This window comes from Lissotriton vulgaris, chromosome 2_1, assembly GCF_964263255.1.
Source record: "Lissotriton vulgaris chromosome 2_1, aLisVul1.2, whole genome shotgun sequence".
Lineage (NCBI taxonomy): Eukaryota > Metazoa > Chordata > Amphibia > Caudata > Salamandridae > Lissotriton > Lissotriton vulgaris.
In genome coordinates this window covers 1,753,969,535-1,753,984,557 of record NC_141687.1, presented here as the reverse complement: position 1 = coordinate 1,753,984,557, position 15,023 = coordinate 1,753,969,535, and the positions used below count along the sequence as shown (strand labels likewise).

At 46.8% G+C, this 15,023-nt stretch overlaps 1 protein-coding gene across 9 annotated transcripts in view; it reads right to left on the bottom strand.

Annotated features, from left to right (window-relative positions):
* Positions 1 to 15,023, bottom strand: part of CDHR5 (cadherin related family member 5) — a 423,620-nt gene that overhangs the window by 33,202 nt on the left and 375,395 nt on the right. The gene's annotated exons all lie outside the window — the stretch shown is intronic.

Genomic DNA, 15,023 nt, shown 5'->3' with positions numbered 1-15,023 from the left:
GCTCCACTGCCTATACCTCCTCAAACTGTTGTTCCCGTTACTATTGCTCTTGTGGCTACTCCTACTGCTCCTGCTGCTTCTGTGTTTAGCTCTCATGTTGTTGCTCCTATGCTTTTCTCTTCTTCTCCGTCTGTTCGAAGACGCATTCCTAATGCTGTTGCTAATCTTTACTCTCCTTTTGGACCGCTTCTTGGGTCTGATGTTTCTGATGTACCCCAACGACGAAGTCAGCTTCCTGGTGGTATGGAACGTGATACGTTAATCAAAATGGCGCGTAATTGGATTAGGTATCCCCTTAAAAAAAACCCGCGCATAATTTTTGAGACTTTCTCTCAATTCAATGAGCCCACACAGAGATTTGTGTTTGATGAAATGTGCAAATTTCTACGTGAAGCGATATCAAATGATGAGGTAAATGAAGTACCGGTCGACGTAACTGAACTTCAGCTTCAGTTTTCGAGTGGTATACTTGTGGGTAGCAATGTTCGACGTGCTATTGAACATCTTCTATCTTTTCGTCCCACTGTGATACCTCGAGCATTGTTTAAAGATGAATCTGAGGAGTGGATGGCAACGCCTGGTCAGTATCCCATGCGTGAAGTTCCACCAGTGTGGATGCCAGGTGATGCTAATGTCGCTCCTCTAATTTTGCCACACTTCCAGAGAGTTTGGATACACCTCCCATGGAAGCGATCGGAAGTCTTACAGGTGAAGCAATCTTTGGCTGACCCCCGCAAAAATCCTGCAGGGTACTATAAAGAGTTGTCCCAATTAGTGGATGCTACGATTATGAACCTTGCCGACATCGACATGTTGTTCGGCAACGTAGTACCTCAACCGGTTTGGGCGAAAATACGTCACGAAGATCATGCAGCTGAGTTAGGTGGGGATTGGGTGGCACTTACAGCTGCTGATGGATTGCAGGTTGGTGGGGCTAAGCCTGAGCAGTTAATTACGGCTTTGCCTCAGAGAATTATTACACTAATGAAGACACTTATGCCAGCTATGAAAGTTAACTGGGATAAACTGTCTGCCTGTAAGCAAAAGAAGGACGAGAGTGTCTCCGATTTCTTTACGAGATTTGAGGAGGCATTCATCGATCACAGTGGTCAAGATATGAGCACCGAGGGAGGTCAGCGGTTGTTTGTAGATAAATTTGTATCGAATTTGCTGCCTGAACTTAGCAACAAATTGAAAAATTCAGAGAGTTCGTGGGCCGTTTCTACTTCTGCTCAGATATTGGCCACGGCTCAATATTATGAAAATAGGGAGAAGGAGGAAAATGATCGTGCGGATAAAAAGACGAAAGATCTCAAAACAAAAGTTCTGTTACAGCAAGCATATCCTCTGTGCTCAAATCAGAATGATTCTCAACAGCGGAATAGATCGCAATCGCAATCCGCTAGGCCACATTCACGGAATGACTCTTCCTCGCAGAGATCTATGCTTGGATATAATCAATGCGCATACTGTAGAGGTGAGGGTCATTTAAAGTTTGATTGTCCGGTTTTGCGCGACCGAAATAATGGTGGTTCATCTAGAGGAGGTCGTAGTGGTCCTCAACAGGCTTCGCGAGGTAGAGGTTGTGGTGTTACTCAGAATCAAAATGAGCGTTCTAACAATTCATCTGATTCCAATAATTGTTTTGATCAGCGTGGTTCATCGTCAGGTAGATCCGCACAGTACCATGTGGACGATTTTTATATCGAGCAGGGTACTGATGACGGTAATTACTAGGACAGCCACAGACAAAGAGAGGGAGTAGTATCAGTTCTGGTTGATCAGAGAGGGCCTTACGTCGCAGTTGCCACATCGGGCGTAGTTGAGCCTTTTCTGTTGGACACTGGTGCAGTGAAAAGTTCCATCATGCATTCGAAACTCCCTGGCGCACCTTTGTCTGGCTTAACGAATGTTTCAGTTGGATTCTCTGGCGCCCCTGTTAGCAATCCGGTATCTAGACCTTTGCCCCTTACAATTGGGCCTTGTGAGTTGAAAGCTCCTTTGATTTTGACTACTGGTTGTGGTGAAAATCTTTTAGGCCTGGATTTGCTGAAACAATTGTATGCGACTTTGTATTGTTCTCCTGCGGGAGTGGAGCTTAGGTTGGGTTGAGGAAATGTAAATTTTATGGTCAAGATGTGTTCCCTAGCGCGTACCCCACCGTCTCCATGTACGAGTTAAAGTGCATGTAACTTCCCTCCTGTACCAGCTATGAAGACGCAAATACATTTGCGTCCAACGTTAACATGTCCTCTTTCAGACCCACCCTGAATGGGTTGGATAGCCCGTTCCTAAGTATGCTATGCCAACGTCTTTTTGTAGTGTACTTCTACGTTTTTCAGCTCTAGCTGAGTAGGCCCTGAATTTCTGCCACCGAGCCTCTTTCCTGGCTTCTGACTCCAAGGGCCTCTGCCCCGGCTGCCTCTGTACCCGTGAACTCTGACTTACTTTCAGCGCGGCCCCTCGCGCTCAGCTCAGCCTGCTGCCTGCCAAGATTGACTATAACCTTCGAGTTATCTGTTCCGCTCCCCGAAAATACATTCCTGCCTGCTAGCTTCAGTAAACATTCCCCTCAGCTGCAGAGCCAAAGGGCCGGCCTGTCTCTGTGCAAATAATTCAAGTAATTCATAGCCCTTGTTGCCATGCTCCCATGGAAGGCCCATGCCCCCACGCTTCTCATACAGACACTCAGGCGCTTATGCACGCACTCACAGTCAGTATAGAATAGCTTCTGCCCTAGAGACCTTTCCGCCCAGATAGCTTAGTTCCTAAACACCAGATATCAGATATGATAGAAGCACAAGTTGATCTGACATGCCAGACTTCTGTCTCTTTCCGTCGGTGCAAATGTCAAGCCCCCTGCACCCTCCAGCTTCACGTCAATCACACGTCATGCAGCTGCGCGCGCATCCAAGCTTCCGATTTCTGCTGACATTGCAACATTTCTGTTAGTGCCACCCCTTTGTGACACCTACCTGTGACGTTTCTAGCACACACCTCTAGTTCACGCCTTCTGATTACGTACTTGTAACACGTGTATACTGTTATCTTGTCTTCTCTCAGCTGTTACGCCCATTATAACTGTTTCCTATGACATGAATTAAGTATATAAGCTATGTAATGTAATAAAAGAGCGCTCTATCCCTTCTGACACCCCTGTGGTGGTCAGAACATGATATCCTGGTCTAGACCATTCCTTTTAGAGGAATAAAACCCCTAAGAACTCTAACACCACGGACTCTGTTTTCTTTCTTTCCGATTGAGTTATTATTGATTAAGTACTTACCTGCATAGAAATTAAGAGAGTAAATTAATTATTTACGTCATTTTGGCGCCCGAATAGGGACCCCTCCCCCACCTCACGCGCCGGTTGGTGCGTTGCAAGCTATGTCCCCTGCCATCAGTTAGATGGAAACTACGCGTACCGGCAGGATTTCCTGCATCTCCCTCTGACCCACGGAGGTGACGAAGACTGCGATCAGTACCCAGACGAGGCGGTGAGGAGTGCGGAGGATCCCGACCAGAGCCTAGCCGAAAGAAGCAAGGTCCGAGGTGTCAAGAGGCCCACCAGGTTTCCGAAATTTTCCGAAGTTTTCTGAAGTTTTTCCGAAGTGTCGAATCGAGTCCAGTCGAGTTTTCCGAGGCCTTCTGTTTCCGTGCTTCCCGGTGAGTACCATTGCTGGGACGTATCTAGACGGGTTTGGGTACACAAGTCCGGTCTGCACTGTTTTTAGGCAGTGTATCTGTACTGTTTAGCAGTATATCTAGTATTCTGAATTTCTGAATTTCTGCACTGTTACACCAGTGTATCTGTACTGTTTAGCAGTACATCCAGTATAGGGGGTAGTCATCTATGTCTCAAATGTCTTTTCACGTGATTAATGTCGTGGTATGAATGTGAATGTGACCGTTTTTTTATGTGAATTATTGTGTTTCTTGTACAATTAGCTATACCCAGTATTAAGTAAACTAAGGATTGAGCATTCAGTACTAAGTAAGCAAAATGCCGTTTTTCAACAAGTTAAAGCAGATAGGAACTAGGAAAGGGATACTAGAGGAAGAAATTCCTATCCCCCCTAGGGACACTCCAGGTAACTTTATGTACCATAAGCATGGCATAGATGCCATATTGTATCTAGACTTATGGACTGACTATACTAAACACCTAGACGAAAGACACAGATGGCTTGTTAACGGAACATGGGATGCCGAGTGCATCATGAAGGTAGAGGAAGCACTATGGAAAAAGAAAGCCAGACAATCTCAGAAAGACGCCATAGAATTTTGGCGTAAGGAATCACATAAACGTGCTGAAAGAGCACTCCGTAGAGAAGACAGACTTAAAGAATCAGAGAAAGCCCAAGAAAACGAACTAGTTACCGAGGGGATCCGAGTAAAAACTGAACAGATAGACCGCGCACGACATAATCTTGTAAACGGTATGTATCTTGCGGCCGAGGGTACACCTGAGGCCCTATCAGAAATACCGAAAAACTTACCGTCACCATTAGTCCCAACTAAAGTAATGCATAAGACTACTAAAGACATATTCCTAAATTCTTATCTAGAGGATGTAGCACCGGCTTACACCAATCTGCCTGTTCGCACCTTGCCTACTGACGGGGACGGGGGCACCCCGCCCCCAGATCATGTTCCGCCAGTACCGCGACAGACCTCCCCCGTTCCGCCAGCCCCGCCACTTCCCGCACCCAAAATAGACCTACCGAAACCACGTTTACCTGATCTAACTAAACGACAAACTCAAGTTCAAAAACAGACTCCACAGGGAGATACTGCACAAGCCTCCGCTTCAGGAGGTGCGACCGCGGGTCCTCGGACCCCGCCATTGACACACAGATTAAATCTCAGGGATATGCAGAGTCCTCTCACGTTCAGGTCACCCCGTTTTGACGCATTTAAAGAAAACCTTTCAGTTTGCAGATACGATCCAGTACCCGGAAAAGACGATCTAATGATATTGGCATCACTACGGTTAAGATCTGCTACTGATATCTTGCTATGTTATGTAGGAATGAAGGATCGTCTAGATAGAATATATGAGTTTGTTCAGACAGGGAAAGACCCTGACAGTATTAAGGAGGCCATGGAGAAACAGAAAGTTGACATTCAAGCACAGATACTACGATTTTTCATAAACTGTCTAATAAGAGAACGAGATAGGCCTGGAACAGATCAGAGTGAATTAGATGCATTGAACAAGTGGGGTCAAAATATAGCTGAAGAAAAACATGATAAGGGGACTTGCATAGCCACTATGTACAGGAAAATTAGGAAAGCAGTGCTAGCAGTACACCAAAAAGAGAAAGAAAAAGCTTCCTCCGAGGAGGAAGAAGAACTTGAAGAACCAGAAAGAGCTGCAGATACTATAGCATATGTAGGTAAGGGAAAGTACCTTAGGAAAGGCATCCGTCCAGAAAGCAAGAGAGTTTTTTTCTCTGCCTTGACAAACCCGAATTCTGCTGAACATCAGTTCCAGGAAACTGATAAAAGGCTTCGAGATCGAGTAGGGTACCACGTGCTCAATTCTATGGATGAACAAGAACTAGCCCGATCAGCCGTATCATGGGCCAAAAATCCAGACATATATAATGATGACACAGTAGCGCAGACATTTCTGAACCTTTCCCCAGACGAACAGAAATTAGCAGGTGTATACATGATTCAGCACCTCCTCATCAAATACAGAAACCATCATTCTGATCCAGGTCCCTTACACGAAACACTAGAAGCACTACTCATGGATAGATGGAGAGGCTTAAGTACCAAATTAATTCAAATAATTCTAGAACAACGCCGTAGATATGACACTTTCATAAGCTCCGAATATGTTCCCGCCCCGCCTCCAGAAAGAAAAATGTACCACATGCAATGCGGGGGTGGCATTGAAAGTCAGAACCCCTTACGAGAAGTACACCCTGTTATGGGTACGGATCACCTTTTGAAACGTGTATATGTACACACGCCTCTGACCAAGTTAGAACTGTTAGAAATGAAGAAACTAGTACCGTGTCATGATAAAGATCCCGCAGGTTTTCACAGAGAGCTTAAAGACATGTTACTGATGGGGGATTACACATATGATGATATCATGAAAATGTTAAAAGTACTATAGCCCAGCACATCTAGGAGAGAAAGCGATGTTAGACAGTTTACAAAATCTTTGGAATAATAAACACTTACGAGCAGCCGCAAAACAGAAAGTGCGTACTTGCATGATCTGTTGTCAGTTCAATCCAGGTAAAAGCGTCCCTGTAGAGCAAGGTGGATTTCATCCTCCCGATCACCCTTTTGAAGTCCTCCAAATGGATTATATCCAGATGAACCGTTGTCGAGGATTCAAGTATGTCCTTGTAGTTGTTTGTGCTCTGTCCCGCTGGACCGAAGCATACCCAGTCCCAGACTACACTGCTCCGACCACTGCCAAGCAGTTGGTTCGTGAATTCTTCCCACGATACGGTTTGCCTCGTGTCGTGTACTCAGATAACGGACAACCCTTCTCGTCCGAGCTAATGAAACAAGTTTCTTTACTGCTAGGATATCAGTGGAAGTTTCATTGTGTCCGACATCCTGAAGCCGCAGGCCTTGTAGAGAGGCATAACCAGACACTAAAGATACGCCTTGCAAAGATATGTCAGGAGAAAGGGGTCGACTGGATAGTCGCCCTGCCAGTGGCACTATTCTACATGAGGATGGTCGCCCACTCGAGATCAGGGCTATCCCCGTACGAAGTGGTTTTTGGCAGACCACCGAATATGTGGGGGACGCCCATTCCGAAAAAGATCACTGATGTTGATTGTAACATGTTGACAGATTACCTTGCCTCCTTGATGTCTGCACTCCAATCATGTCGTTCACAGGTTGCCGCAGCCTTCCCTGACAACACTGATGTAAAGCCGCACGAGGTCCGTCCTGGGGACCTAGTATTGGTGCGAAATTTCGATAGGAAGAGTCCGCTGGAGCCCCGCTGGAAATCCCCGAAGACCGTCCTTCTCACCACGAGGACCGCCGTGAAGATCGAAGGGAGAAAGGGGTGGGTCCATACGAGTCATGTGAAAAAATGTCATGAACTGAAACCAGACCGAGACTCGTCCACCCCCACCAAAGACTGTGTTGAGCCAAAAGACTTTACAGTTACCGAACGAGAAAAAACTCCCCAAGAGGAGTACAGGTAGAAACTCCGATCTAGCAAGTCAGACAGTTTAATTGTTTAAGTCCTCCCCTAGGTGAATCGGTTAAATAGTTTCTGACATGTATCTCCTAGATCGAGATAGAGAGAGAGAGAGACAAGTTAAGAAAAGTGCATATTGTAAATCACTTCGTAGCCACTGTATAGTGACATTATAAATCATGTTTATTCTGAGTATCTTAGTTATTGTTGCTAGCATTCTGCTACCTATCTACTGGCCTATTTTCAAGCGTGAACAATCTGTTTACAATGTCTCTGCTGAACACACTTTTAGTGAGTTACCGCCACACGAACTCTCTTACAGACTTGCGCTGCGCAACAATACATTCATTAGTATGTTACACCATTCCCATCAGACTAACAATGCTACAGACTGCTGGATATGTGGCCGACTCCCTCCCTACCAGAATTACAAGGGAGCTCTGCCCCTCTTTCCGTACCCGTTCACTCACAATGGCTCCTGTGGTGCATGGTTTAAAATAATTAATTCCTTAGATCCTGATATTGCTGTTTTCGATGGGGGCTGGGTTTGGGGAAACTTGAACTTAGTCCTGCTCGACGTCTGTTACCCTGATAAGGAGGGACTCCCCACTCGAATAGGAACTGATCTAGAAAATGAAGTATATGGATTAGGTAACTACACAATTAGCCTTATGATCCTTACTGTTGAATCCGAAGCTGCACCAGTCCTGCCCCATATGCTAGTATTACCAGTCACTGGTGAATTATGTGTCCGAAAGAAAGGTTCAGTACACTTAGGTCATAGTAAATGCACTACTGTGGTCGAATTCAGTGATCATGGTAAATCGTCCTTCAAAGCTATCAATCACTCTTATTTTGTTTGTGGTCATACCGCATACATACGTCTGCCTCCAGATTGGGATGGTACCTGTTATATTGCATTCCTTCTGCCACCCGTTTTCCTAGCTCCCCCTGATTACCATAGAAATACAAATCTAGTAAAGAATAGACCCAGAAGAGATATCCCACTTGTCGACTATACAGAAACGGCATGGGAACAGTACACCGATTTTAATAAAGGATTCTTTTTCTTTTTAGGCCCCGTCCAAAACAGTAAATTAATACGTAGATTAACCAGAACACTTGAAGCTGTAGTACATGAAACTGCCTCCGCCTTAGGTAACTTAACAGAGGAGCAATCTGCTATGCGGGTTGTTGTCCTTCAAAATCGTCTTGTTATTGACGTCATCTTGGCAGATAGAGGTGGAGCCTGTAAGGTCATCGGGTCAAGTTGCTGCGTTTTCATCCCACAAAACGCGCCATCTGTCTATCAAGCTATTACCCGTCTGCATAAAATTGCAAATCAGATACATCAGAATCCAGGCACCTGGACTTGGTCCGGTTGGTTCTGGACAACGTTAACTGCTTGGGGATGGAAGATCCTATCCTTCCTAGGTTTTGGCCTTGTTATAGTATTCAGCTGCTGCCTGTGCCTACAGTGTGGGCCGGCGATATGTGGACTGTGTGCCACATCGTGCATTGAACATTCCAGTTTTCTCTCAAATAGACAACGGAAGAGAGATGAACAAATTATGTTACAAGAACAAACTGATCAATTTATGATGATCGATATATCATGAAGGGTCCGTAGGGAACAAGGAGGGAATGAGGAAATGTAAATTTTATGGTCAAGATGTGTTCCCTAGCGCATACCCCACCGTCTCCATGTACGAGTTAAAGTGCATGTAACTTCCCTCCTGTACCAGCTATGAAGACGCAAATACATTTGCGTCCAACGTTAACATGTCCTCTTTCAGACCCACCCTGAATGGGTTGGATAGCCCGTTCCTAAGTATGCTATGCCAACGTCTTTTTGTAGTGTACTTCTACGTTTTTCAGCTCTAGCTGAGTAGGCCCTGAATTTCTGCCACCGAGCCTCTTTCCTGGCTTCTGACTCCAAGGGCCTCTGCCCAGGCTGCCTCTGTACCCGTGAACTCTGACTTACTTTCAGCGCGGCCCCTCGCGCTCTGCTCAGCCTGCTGCCTGCCAAGATTGACTATAACCTTCGAGTTATCTGTTCCGCTCCCCGAAAATACATTCCTGCCTGCTAGCTTCAGTAAACATTCCCCTCAGCTGCAGAGCCAAAGGGCCGGCCTGTCTCTGTGCAAATAATTCAAGTAATTCATAGCCCTTGTTGCCATGCTCCCATGGAAGGCCCATGCCCCCACGCTTCTCATACAGACACTCAGGCGCTTATGCACGCACTCACAGTCAGTATAGAATAGCTTCTGCCCTAGAGACCTTTCCGCCCAGATAGCTTAGTTCCTAAACACCAGATATCAGATATGATAGAAGCACAAGTTGATCTGACATGCCAGACTTCTGTCTCTTTCCGTCGGTGCAAATGTCAAGCCCCCTGCACCCTCCAGCTTCACATCAATCACACGTCATGCAGCTGCGCGCGCATCCAAGCTTCCGATTTCTGCTGACATTGCAACATTTCTGTTAGTGCCACCCCTTTGTGACACCTACCTGTGACGTTTCTAGCACACACCTCTAGTTCACGCCTTCTGATTACGTACTTGTAACACGTGTATACTGTTATCTTGTCTTCTCTCAGCTGTTACGCCCATTATAACTGTTTCCTATGACATGAATTAAGTATATAAGCTATGTAATGTAATAAAAGAGCGCTCTATCCCTTCTGACACCCCTGTGGTGGTCAGAACATGATATCCTGGTCTAGACCATTCCTTTTTGAGGAATAAAACCCCTAAGAACTCTAACACCACGGACTCTGTTTTCTTTCTTTCCGATTGAGTTATTATTGATTAAGTACTTACCTGCATAGAAATTAAGAGAGTAAATTAATTATTTACGTCAGGGTCAGAGAGTGATCTCTCCCATGTACTTATCATCTGATAAGCTCCCACCGGAATTGAGTTCTCTTCCTGCATCTTTGTGGGCAACAGGTCCCAATGACGTGGGCCTGCTTGACATCTCCCCTTATGTTGTTCAACTGAAATCGAATGTGCGATTGCCACGTATTCCCCAGTACCATATCTCCCTTGATGGTGAGCGAGCGTTGTTAGCGATCATCTATGACTTGATCGAGAAAGATGTTATCGAGGAGACTCGGGGAAACGTGTGTAATAGTCCTGTGTTACCTATTTTGAAACGTACTGATCCATCCAAGCCTCCTGTTTACCGTTTTGTTATTGATTTGCGGGAGGTGAACAAAATTGTGATTCCTCAGTTTCCTGTGGTGCCTGACATTACGGCTTTACTGACTCTGATTCCAGCATCTGCTTCTTGGTTCTCAGTGATCGATTTGAAGAATGCTTTCTTTAGCATTCCGATTGCTGAGGAAAGCAGAGACCTATTCGTTTTCTCATTAGGTGGTCGCAGCTTTCGGTTTAAACGCGCTCCTCAGGGCTACTGTGAGAGTCCATCGATATACAGCCAAGCCCTGAAGAGTCAACTTGACGCGTTTGTATTACCGGTTGGTGCAGCCTTGATCCAATATGTTGATGACTTATTGGTGGCTGCGGACACAGAAGAGATCTGCAAGAGGCTACGGTGTCTCTGTTACAGCATCTCTGTGACTTACATCATAAGGTGTCACCTTCTAAACTGCAATATTGTTGTCAAGAAGTAACCTATCTAGGTCACTTACTGTCAAAGGAGGGAAGAAGGTTGACCCCAGAGAGAATTGCAGCGATCGCTCGAATGACTGTGCCAACAACTCAGAGAGATGTGCGTGCCTTTCTAGGTATCACGCCATACTGCAGGCAATGGATTCCAAATTTTTCATTGCTAGCAAAACCATTGGTAGCCCTCATGTGCAAGGATGTTCCAACTCCTTTGCCATGGACGGAAGAGTGTCAGAAAAGTTTTTCTGAATTGCGTGATGCGTTGTGTTCGGCTCCTGTGTTAGGTACTCCTGACTACAGCAAGCCGTTTACACTATACGTTCACGAGAGAGAGGGTTGTGCGTTGAGTGTTTTGACGCAGCAATTTGGCGGTAAGCAGCGTCCATGTGCATATTTTTCCTCGACTTTGGACCCAGTAGCTAGAGCATTGCCGAGTTGTCTAAGAGCGACAGCGGCGGCTGCGGTGTCCATACGACAATCTGCAGGATTGGTCATGGATAATATGCTTACGGTGATGGTTCCACATGCAGTTGACACTCTCTTAAATCGTACAAAAACCCAACACTTGACGAGCGCAAGGTTGTCCGGTTACGAGTTGACGCTTTTGGCAAGTCATATTCAAATAAAGCGCTGTAATGTCCTAAACCCGGCGACGTTGTTGCCAACGAATATGGAATCAGACGACGTACCACCACATGATTGTTATTTGCGAACTGAGGAAGAAACGAAGGGTCGTGTTGACCTAAAAAACACTCCATTGGCAGATCCCGATGGTACTTTGTATGTGGACGGTTCGTGTTTTAAGTTGCCGAATGGTGATGTGTAAGCATGGGCGAATTTTGCGGATCTCGCGTTCGCGAATTTTGCGGATTTGCGGATTCGCAATCCGCAAAATCCGCGAATTCCCGCGAATTTGCGGATTTTTTTTTTTTTTTGTGTTCGCCCGTGTTTCTGCCAGTTCGCGAGGGTTTTTACAATTTCGCAATTTGCGAACTTACCTGTCGGGTCGCAAGTTTTGCGAACTTGTTGTTTCTACATGTCCAGCCTGTTTGGGACACTCTTCTTCATCACTGCCACTCTCTGTCACCACTGCCACTCTCTGACTACTCATGCCACCCTCTGGCCCACCCATGCCACCCTCTGTTTCATCACCACACCCTCTGGTTGTCCAGTGTACATTATTTTCGGCAAAGCAAAGCACACCTTCCCTGCCTCAAGTGACCTGAATTAATTTGGGGCTGATTAATGTGTCACAGAATATTTTTTTAGCTGGCACCTGCTTCCTTAGTGCGCCCTGATTAGTGATCTTTTGCACTTGCTAAGTGCTTTCATTGTTGCAAAATTAGTTACAACACCTGCCCTGCCCCAACTGACAATAATGAATTAGGGGCTAATTAATGTGTCACTGAAAGAATTTAAAGTTCCAGCCTGGCACCTGCTTGTCTGCTCCTTTAGCTGTAAATCAGGACCTTTGTGGCATACAGTTAAGGTCAGAGCAGGGTCACACAATAGTTGCAAGCAGGCAACCGAATTCTGGAGGGCCCCCTCAGGAAGCAATACAAAGAATCGTTACAAATCATGAGGTTGACCTTTTGCACCTGCTCATTGCTTTTGCTTTTGCTGAAATCGTTTTGCGGTTTTTTTCGCGCTATTCGCGGGGCGCGGCGTCGTGCGAAACCGACCGCGGAAGCCGCCAATTCGTGCGAATGAGCATTTTATTTTTTTGCGGCTTGTTGTTTCGCGAGTTTTTTTGCAGTATTCGCGAGCCGCTTGCAGCGCAACACGCGAATTTACCCCAAGGTCGAGTACGGGCGCGGCCATTTTGTTTGCGTGACGTATTTCCGTTTCCGCCCGCTATGTATAATCTCGCGCAGTAAGCGCATTGCGAGTAGAGGTTCGCACGAGATCGCGCGGGAAATCTAGAGGTTCGCACGAGATCGCGAGGAAAATCTCGCGCGAACTGACTTTCGCGCTCGGAAACGGGCGCCGGCCATCTTGTTTTTCATTCATTTCCTGTGTCTGGGCATGGTGTTTAATCCTCTTGATATCTTTCCCATCCTTTGCTTGTTTTCAGTTTTTTTTTTACGATTTTGCTTCTTATCTATCCCTCTCTTTTCCTAGCTGTATATTTTTGTCTTTTCTGCTATTTTTCTTTACTTTTAAACTACTTTTGTAAACTCTTTTCTTTTCTTCTTCCCTATCCTATTCTTTCTTAATTTTCTACTTCTTCCTACCTTACCTGCCCAGACCATGGTCAAGCCAGGCGCCGTGAAGCTGCCCAGGCACTTGAGGGCCGCAGCGGCGGCGGGGAGTAGTGCTGGACCCAGTGGCAGGACAGCAGGCGTGAGATCGAGGGGGGAGCAGGTGACGCGCCGGGAGATATTCAGCCCGGAGGAAGTGGGCGCGCTGGTCTACTTCGTCCAGCGCCGCCTGCCCAGGACCATCGCGGGAGGCGGCAGGATCGCGGCCGGCGGCTATAACATGCGGGAGCGCCGGAAGCGGTGGGAGAAGGTGTGCTGGGCCATATCCCACCTCTACGGGGTCCAGCGCACCTACAGCCAGGTCACCCATCGCTGGACGGACCTCCTGGACCGCGAGCGCGACCTGCTGGACCAGCTCGGCTTGGAGATCCCCGGGCTTGGTGAGTAGTAGTAGCCATTGGCATTTAATCACTCACTACTATGATGTTTTCTCCTGCTCTGTGTTGTTGTATTGCAAATATTTGTTTTTTACATGGAGCAAGCCAATAATGCCGCTGATGACGATTACATTGTAGTTAAATTATATTTCAAAATCTTCTGTGCATTTCAGGTGCACTGCTCTCCTTCTCAGTGGGGTTGCTACTATGCTTATTTGTTTTCTATTTCGTGGTCTCATTGGCCTGAGTAACTATTATGTATGAGTGTACTTAACAGAACTGCGTAATGCTAGACACTAGGGGGCAGATTACATTTACAAGCCCCTTGCGCCACGTTTACGTTGCCTTGCGTGACGCAACAGCGGCGTAAACGTGCCGCATCCCTGCAAGTCATTTACAGCATGACGCATCTAGGGAGATGCGTCACGTTATAAAGCCATGGGCCTGCACCACAATGGGTGCGTTCCTAGTACGCAGGGTGGGCGGTCCAGCGGCTGTGCGCCTCGCAAAATTGCCTGCGTGAAATCTACAAGATTTAACGCAGGCACTTCTGCGACGCTGCTACGTCAATTCAATTCCTTATGTCTGCTCGAAGCAGGCGAAAGGACTGACACAGCATGTAAAGTATTGGGTGGCCCTGAGCATTACTGGAGTTGCATTGCGTTGGCGACGTGACTCCAGCGATGCGCCGCTCTTACGTGACGAGATGCGTCACGCAAGTGCCTACCCTTGCGCCAGGGCGCGCCGCATTGTAAATGAGGCACATCTGCCGTGTCGCAAGGGTAGTTTTGCGTGACGCATTTGATCTGGCGCATCTCTGGAGATGCGCCAGAACGCGTAAGTAAGTATGCCCCTAAGGGGCAGAATTGCAATTACCGTCGCATCCCTGCAAAGTAGCAGGGATGCGCCATTAATTGTGCGGCCCGCTACCACCACCAAACATGGTGCGCCGTATTTGCAATGCGGCTCCCCATGGGCCCAAAACGTCACCGAAGCTTTACTGCTGGAGTTGCGTCGCAACGATGGCGCAGCTCCATCAATGCTCTGGGGTACCCTATCTCCCCAATGCTGGGTCAAGCCGTACGTCTGCTTCAAGCAGGTGCAGGGTTTGTGTGACGCATCATTGTCCTAAAGGTGACTGATTGATATTTTGTAGATTTCCCTCAGCCACTATTAGGATGTGTTCCAGCGCAGGAATGCCCTCCCTTGCGCCGGAACGCCCCCTGATGGCGCAGGGCTTTATAACGGGATGCATCTCCCAAATGCGTCACGTTGTTATAATATTATACGCCGCACCATGGCGCCCTTTTTTGTTTAGCTGCTGCGTCACAAAAGTCACGCAAGAACGGCGCAAAAGAGCCGCAAGGGCTTAAATCTGCCCCTTCCTTTGTAACCCTGACAATAAGAAAAATAGTGGCGGTGGATTGATAGTTTGACTATTGAAATGACTGGTAATGTAGCAGGCAACTGTTAGTGTTGTCACTGATCTGACTGAAATCACAATGGAGTTTGTCTGTCACTTTGCGTCTTGCCTGCGGACTGCTGCCTGCCAGTCCTAGGTGAA